The sequence below is a fragment of the Mustela nigripes genome, chromosome 6 (assembly GCF_022355385.1).
Source record: "Mustela nigripes isolate SB6536 chromosome 6, MUSNIG.SB6536, whole genome shotgun sequence".
NCBI classification, from domain to species: Eukaryota; Metazoa; Chordata; class Mammalia; order Carnivora; family Mustelidae; genus Mustela; species Mustela nigripes.
In genome coordinates, this window is record NC_081562.1 from 61,127,286 (window position 1) to 61,135,512 (window position 8,227).

An 8,227-nucleotide genomic window follows, 5' to 3' on the forward strand; every position below is an offset into this window, starting at 1 on the left:
GTAAAAAGATGAGGTGTCACTTAAAATAAGTGACCTCACAAGAAAGTTGGGCTATCAAAACACAGAATTCACTTTTAAATTAAGATGAGGTGTTTCAAATTGGTCTCCGAAATTACACTAAAAACAGAGTATTCAAAATATATCACAGGAAATCGTATGACCTGCCACCTTTTCCCCCAAACTCTGACATACTAATTTAAACCGCTTAGAAACTCTATCTTCTATCTTCCCTTTCTTCCTAACTAAATATGTGGATCAGAAATAAAATTGGGTACTAAAGATGTAAAGGCAACACCTTTTCAGTGCCTCTGTACGCTCATATTCCAGAAAAGGAAAGCTGACATGAAAGTATTACAATGGAAACTTTATACACAACAGAAAAAGGAAGTTGGGCAATTCTTCTTGGAGACAAAAGAGGGTCTTTATAGAAGAGACAATCCTGGAGCTGAACTTTCATTGAGAAGAAAGAATGGTTGCCTGAAAGTGAGGAGGAAAAGGGTTATTCTAATAGTTGGGATCAGAGCAAATAACCACATGAAAGCACAAAACAGGAGTGTGATTAAAGAAGATGTTAGTGAAGCTGCAGTGAGTGATAAGGGTGAAGCCAAAACTACATCCTAGAGGCCTTTGGATTTCACACTGAGGCTCTCAGACATCATTCTCAACCAGAGACTGACTGATGAGCTATAATGAGGGAAATCCCATAGTTTTTTTTTTTAGAAAAATCATTCTGGCAGCTAATATACAAGGTAGGATTAAAAACAAGGAACCAATTTATAGGGCTATTCAAATTTTAATGGACGTGTCAGTTACCAAGGGACTTGCTAAAATGCAGAGTCAGCTTCAATATGTCTGATTCTGCATTTCTAACAAGCTCCGAGGGGATGTCAGAGGTACTAGTCTGAGGAACACACTTTGAGTAGAGAGCAGTTGGAGACCAGTTGACTTTGTGTAGGAATAAAATAGACCTTAAAAGATTTGAAAATCTGATGTGGAGGTAAGGTAAGAGAAAGAGGCTGGGACTCTCTCGGGTTTCTGGCTTGGATAGCTGAGAGAATGGTGCTGCCATCACCAAGAAAAACGAGAAAGACAGGTTAGAAAGGAAGGATGGTTTATTTTAAACACAATAAAGGTGAAGTATCTTCATCCAAGCCAAGACAGCCAGAAGACAACTGGTTGGGATGGGGCATGAGGATTGGTGTATTACAGGAGAAAACACAAGGATTTTGCAGGCAGACAGACCCAGACATGAATATCCACAGTAATATGACATAAACAAATTATATCAATGTTCTTATCCTCAATATCTCTATATGTAAAGAGAGGCTAATAACAACTTCCTTGGATGTATGTTAAAATAACCAATGCAAAAACCTAACAAAACCTAACACAGCGCCTAGAATATGGCAGGTGATGAACAAATAGTAGCATACATGACTTTGTTGTTCAAGGTGGAAGACGTGTGCTTTGTTCCCATTAAGGTGGTAATGAAAGTCTTTGAAAGGCAATAAGGTGGTGACTCAGGAAGCTCCAGAACTCACCTCCTCCCATGGACATGCCAAGTCTACAACTACATATGGGACAGTTCCCTCTGCAGGAAACCCAAAAACTAGTTCATTGAACTAACTTGCCTACATATTGGGCAAAGGAGAAAAAAATCTGTATCAAAATAGGGCAGAGAGGCTGAGACATAATCTGTCCACCAACGTGGACACAATCAGTCCACAACATGGTGACATATAATTGGGAGAGAACCCACAACTCTCTGCTTCTCCCTGAGGAGTGAGGGCTTTGGACCCAACTTCTAGTCCACAACTTTTAAGACTTCCACCAGAGAGGGAGGCTCCCAAAACACCCAGCTCTGAAAGCCAGCTGCAGCTTGTGTCAGCAAGATCCACAAAGACACACTATTTACAATAGTAAATAGTTCTTAACAGTTCACAAGGACTCAAGGTGGCTCTCCTTCCAGAGTCCAGCACAGGGATAGCCAACTACCATGTAGTTTTTCCCTGAAAGAGGCCTATATGCTTATCTTAAAAGCTACAGCCTGAGAGTCATGCTTCTGATCCAACACAGGTGTAGGAGCAGACGGCAATCTTCCCCGGAGACCAGGAAAGCCCGCAGGTACCATCTTCATGTTTTCTCTCCACCTCCCTCCAGATCACCAGCATCTCCCTTGAAACAAGCTTGTGCACACATCTGACACCCAGCTTTTATGGCTGCCACTCAAGGGATGAAAATCCCTTGACAGCCTGGATCTGATAGCCAGTAGGGTTTGTGCTCACAGGTTCAGCAGAACTGTGGCAAACAAAGAGAAAATCCTTGGCCAGTTGTCCCCCTGGAAATTGGTGCAGAGGGAGTTGATAGAGACACTCACTTCCAGTCTTTCTCTGAAAGAGGTGTATGTATGTGCTTTACAATCTGCCACCTGGGGGATCGGGCTTCTAATTAGCCCACATGTGGGCGCTGACTGGGATCCTCCCCTTTAGAACACTGATAGGTCTTGGCACTCCCTCAATGACTGGGAGCCACTAAGAATAAAGTAGGCTGCTTGGACAAAGTTTGAGAGCCAAACAAAAGCTAAGACTGAGCTGAGCAGTAAGTATGATCTTCCAAATGAGGCCACTCCTTCAAAGGTAGAAGTGGCTGTTCCATCTAATGCACAGAAGCTAACACAGAGAGTAAAAGAAGATGAAGAAACAGGAATATGTTCCAAACAAAAGAACAAAACAAATAGAAACAGACTTACATGAAACAGAGAAAAGAGATTTACCCGATCAAGAATTCAAACAATGGTTCTAAACAATATGAAGATTACTCAAAAAAATTAAAAATAGAACTAACTACCATATCATACAACAATTCCACTTCCTGATACTTATTCAAAGGAAATAAAATCACTATTTTGAAAACATATCTGTACCTCCATGTTTATTACAACTTTATTTACAATGGCCAAGGCATGGAAGCATCCTAAATGTCTATCAATAGGTGAACTGAGAAAATATGAATAAGATATTATTCTGTAATACTAAAGAAGGAAATTCTATAATTTGTGACATCATGGATAAACCTTGAGGCCATTATGTCAAGTGAAATAAGTCAGAGAAAGACCAATACTATATGATCTCACTTCTATGTGGAATCTAAAAAAAAAACTGAACTCATACATAACAGAGAACAGATTGATGACTGCCAGAGGCAGGGTTGATAGGGGTGGAAGAAATGGGTGAAGGTGATCAAAAGGTACAAACTTCCAATTATGAGATAAATAGTTCAATATAGATATATTGATATAATATATCTACATATTATGTAAGATATATATTATATAAGATATATATGAGAGATATATTATATGATATATATTAATTATATATTATATAAGATAAATAGTCTAACTATAAGATAAATAATTCCAAATATAAGATAAACAAGTACTAGAGATAAAGTGTACATGATGGCTAACATGTAGCCATCTAAGACTGATGTAACTAACACTGACGTCACATATATAATAATAAGTTCCGGGGATGTAATGCACAGTCTGGTAACTAAATTAGCAATACCATATTGTATATTTGAGTTATCTTAGAAGATAACTTAAGCTAACCTGAGTTATCTTAAAAGTTCTAATATGAGAAAAATAAATTTGCACCTATGTGAACTGATGGCTATTTACTAAATTTGTTGTGGGAATAATTTTTCAATATACACATATATCAAATCATCATGTTGTACACCTAAAGCTAATATAATCTTGTATATCAATTGTATCTCAATAAAACTGGAGAAAAAAGAAAAGTTAATAAAATTGCTCAGAATAGTATATAAAGTAAAAAAAAAGAAGAAGAGAAAATTAAGAACTCAACTTTAAGATAACAGCAAAAGAAAAAATGATGACAGGACAGATGGAAAAGGAATGATTAGAAATTTTAAAAGAAAACTAGAAGAGAGTGATGTCTTAGAAGTCAGAATGGAGAGTAGTTTAAGAAAACAGGGATAAATAAAATGCAGAGAGAGCCTAACCATTGTATTTACCATTTTAAAAAATTGAGGTTTTCAAGGTAGGTAAAAAGGCACAATGTATTGCAATGAATCATTGGAGAAGTAGAGAAAGAAATGTGAAAGATTCTTTCAGTTTAACTGCTAACAGAGAGAATGTAACATTTATGAAAGGATATGGAGCTATTTGTTTTTGAGATTAAAAATAAGCTTCGACTGTGGAGGACCTACTAAGGTAAGAAATCATAAACTTGAGAGGGAACCAAACAAAAATATAAGTGGCTGAGTTAACCCAAGTTGCAGATTTGTAGGGCAGAGGCGGCAGAGATACACTTTCCCTCCTCTCTCTACCTTTTAACTCTCAAACCACTCTACATTGTTGCCAGATTCATTCTAAAATTTGCACTATTTCCCTACTCAAAAATGTTCAATGGCTACCCATTGCCTATAAAAGTAAATACAAATCCCATAGCCTACCACTCAGGAGTTTTGTCATCTGGCCATGCCTAGCATTTGCAGCCATTTCTCACAGTCCCTTCATGCATCCTACATGCAAGTCATGGTTCATTACCGTTTACTCCCCAAGCACTTCTCGCACTGTACCCTACACACTGCTTCTCATTCTTCAGGCACCAACAAGAATGCTACCTCTACAATGGCTTCTTTTATGGAAGCCCACGTTTGGGTCTCTGTCTCCTCAGATTCCCTGTATGTATTACCTATGAAATTTATTATAATCTGCTTATAAAAGGGTAATTTCTGCATTTCTTTTCCTTCTGATGAAAGACACCACTTTATTAATTTTTCACAATCCAAAATTTCTGACAGAATGCCATCTAAATCTACATACTATAGATTTAATAATGGCTATTAACTGCTTAGAGAATTTGAAAACTTAAGCCCAATAACAACATGAATTTTTAAAATTAAGAAGGATGTTGTTTCATACTCGACTACAATCAAGAAGGTAATCTCAGGCTAGCAATGTGTGTTGAAATTTCCTATAAAACATGTTTCCTATAAATATTTTTCCTATATTTCTTATAAAACATCTTGCATGCTACAAATTAAAGACAATAGTAAAGCAATAAAGATTTTTTAACAAAGAGATTAAAAAATCTTAGGGAATTGCTCCTCAAGTCATGACTCAATAATTAATTTTGTAAAATGAAATTTAAGAATATTTTCCTAAGGTCATGAAGGTACATTGTCTTTACTTAAATTTCATCATAAATACTTACCCAATAAGGAAATAAATTCACATCAGAATTTATGCCAGCTTCTTAAGAAATCAATAAATATAATGCAATTTTCTATATATTTTGCACAATTATGATTGTTATAACTTCACCTAATATTTATTGAGAGCTTACTCTTTGCCAAGCCTGCTACTACACATTCACAAATATTTAATATTCAGCACAATCCTCCAAAGTTAACTAGATCGGTATCCCCATTCTGCAGATTACGACGTTTGCTCAGAGAAACTTCTGATTTGCCAAGCACTACACAGTTAAGATCTAGTGGAATAAAGAATCTCCATGCCTGTTGAGCTTGCCAATAACAACAGCCCTGAAACACTAGGAGATTTTGGTCACCAAAATGAGATTCATTATGATTCACTTTATTTTCTCTGGCTACAAGGTGTACCCATGAAGTGTAGAAAGATAAACATCAAAAGTTGAAGCAAAGCAGTCCACTGTTTAAGCAGCTTAATTTCTAGCTATCCAGAAAATTCAGTTGGCTAATACACCTTCCCTTGCATTCTATTTAATTAACATTTTAATGCATATATGACAACTTAGCCCAAGAAAGCAAAGTATTATTTATTAAAGGGCCCTTGGGGAATTACTTTAATAGATAAAAATTGCTGATCCAGATCATCAGCCTTGTTTATAGGCAATTTGTGCTTTAAATTATTTGAGGTCATTTGAAAGAGGCTTTGGGAAAATTCTAAGCAACCTCTGCCCCTCTAATTTTTATAATTCACGTTGTTTTCACAGCCACTCCAAAAAGGTTTTGCTAAACAAAACAGATCTTCATTCCTGCCATGTCCAAATAATCGTCAGTTTCAATTAAGGAGCTATTTCTTTACTTGTTATAACTGCTGCACATTCTACATAATACTTGTAAATATGGCATGCATTCTACTCAAGTGCATTTCAGGTGCATATCTTTATTTTGCAGATAATTCAAAGCAACCTGATAATCACAGAGTAAGATTTATCATATTTCACATTTGATACAGATTTAATACATTACCTCTATATTATATTAAATGTGAATTTTATTGAACTAGAAAGTACATAATTGTTTCTCCCTTTGAGTGACACCACTGGGGGGAAATTCTATATGTAAAGATCTTGCACAAAAACTTGTGTTCTAGGTCTGGTATTAGACATGAATTGATTAAAGTTCTGATAGCTTATGGCAGCACAGGCTACTTGCATTCACCAAAGCAAGCTGAAATTCTTGCCTTTTACGGCAAGCTCTTAAGAAATATATATATATATAGCTTTTTGAAGGACGTTTGTGTAATGAAAAGATAGTATCTCCTTCCATAGGAAAGAGTAGGTTTTCTGGGCGTGATAATAACACCCTCCTGGGCAAAGACAAGGCAGGCTTATGGCTCATAATAAAAGATGCGGTTTCCTTACACTTGCAGTCCCTCTCTGGTAACACAATCCACCGCATATGCATGTGTGCACCGGCCCTCATCACATCACACTTTGGGAACTGAGGCTGGGAGAAATGGCACCAAAATGCTGATTCTCTTTCAATTGCTATTTTTGTGAGTAACAAGTTACTTTTCCCGAACCAGAAACCTGCCTCTGCCATCATCCATGAAATTATATCAGGCTAACTGATTAGCTTGCCAGTAGATAGCACAAGCTTCACACTTGGCAATAATAGAAACGTTTCAACATAGATTGTGATCTGGGTAGTCACTTTCAAAAAGCACTATCAGATTCAGGATTTCTCTCTTCCTAACTATCTGGATTGGCCAATCTAGTATCACCAAGAAATCTGCCATCTTCCTAATGCAAAACTCAACTGAACGCTTGACTTTTTCTCTTCTAGTTATGATCTTTCCCTCCAACCTCTAGTGAAAGAATGGAGTCAGGTTCCCTCCCTACTGGTTCTTCTTCAAACAAAGAGAAATTTGGGCATGATTTTCTACTTTGAGGTGAATAAAATGCCATTTTTCTCAAGATTATTCATTCCTTCTATGAATTATTAAGATCAAATCCATTTACCATTTCATCAGTTGTATGATTTTGATCTAATCATATGACCAATCCTAATCTTATGTGAACATTCCTATATTCAGCTAATAGTGCTAAATAAATAATCTGGTATTATTTCAAATTTTATCACTAACTCATTTTGCCACCTACCTAAAGTCTCTCCTTCTTGATTATGAATATATTTAGCATAATTAATTGCTTTAATTCTCAAGAGATTAATTTTTCATAGGTATTTTCTGCAGAAAGCATCCAAGTAGCTATTGACATTTCCCTACATTGAATCAAGTCCTTCCTAGGGTGGGGTACACTGGGAGCAGATATCATCTCACCTTGAAAATAGATTTCACATGAATATAATTGCACGGAATACTTAATTTTTCAAGTAATTTGTAAGTTTTGTCTACGTTAATTTTTCCACCTCTAAATTCATCCCGAATCTCCGTCAAAAACCATGTATGAAGCACAAAAACAGAAGTTAAGGAAATTCTCACAGAAAATTATTAAGTACTTAAAATGCCTAAATAAGTATTTGATTTCTCTTCAGTTTAACATTTTTATTTTTAAGGGATAGACTATTTTGTGCTTAAGTGACAAGATAATTCTATGATATATAATATTTACAAGGAAACAAAGTAGGTCCTATTCTGTAATAAAAATATGAAAGGGCATATATAACATAAAAAATTACAAGTAAAGAAAAATATTGAGAAATCAAGTTATTATTGTGGAAATATAGTCTGTTTCCTGAAGACCTGGACTTGGGGAACAGCTGGTCTTCAAGATGTCCCTGTCACTTGACCTGTCTTTCAGCTTCACTTCCCTTGTTTGAAAAGTGGACAAATTAATACTTAAGAAGGTGGGGGCATTGAATGAATTTTTAACACATTATTGAACACAGTTTCTGCTACTGAGTGTTCAAAACATAGTTACCATTGTCTGATATTAGTTAACATCAGTTAATTGCCCAATTACAC

General features: G+C 36.0%; 1 protein-coding gene across 1 annotated transcript in view; it reads right to left on the minus strand.

Annotated features, from left to right (window-relative positions):
* Positions 1–7,711, minus strand: part of PLCZ1 (phospholipase C zeta 1) — a 46,244-nt gene extending 38,533 nt beyond the window's left edge. Inside the window, exon 1 of the mRNA XM_059404774.1 lies at positions 7,583–7,711. The gene's annotated coding sequence lies outside the window, so the exon portion shown is untranslated. The remainder of the gene's footprint in view (positions 1–7,582) is intronic.
* Between the last annotated feature and the right edge of the window lie 516 nt (positions 7,712–8,227).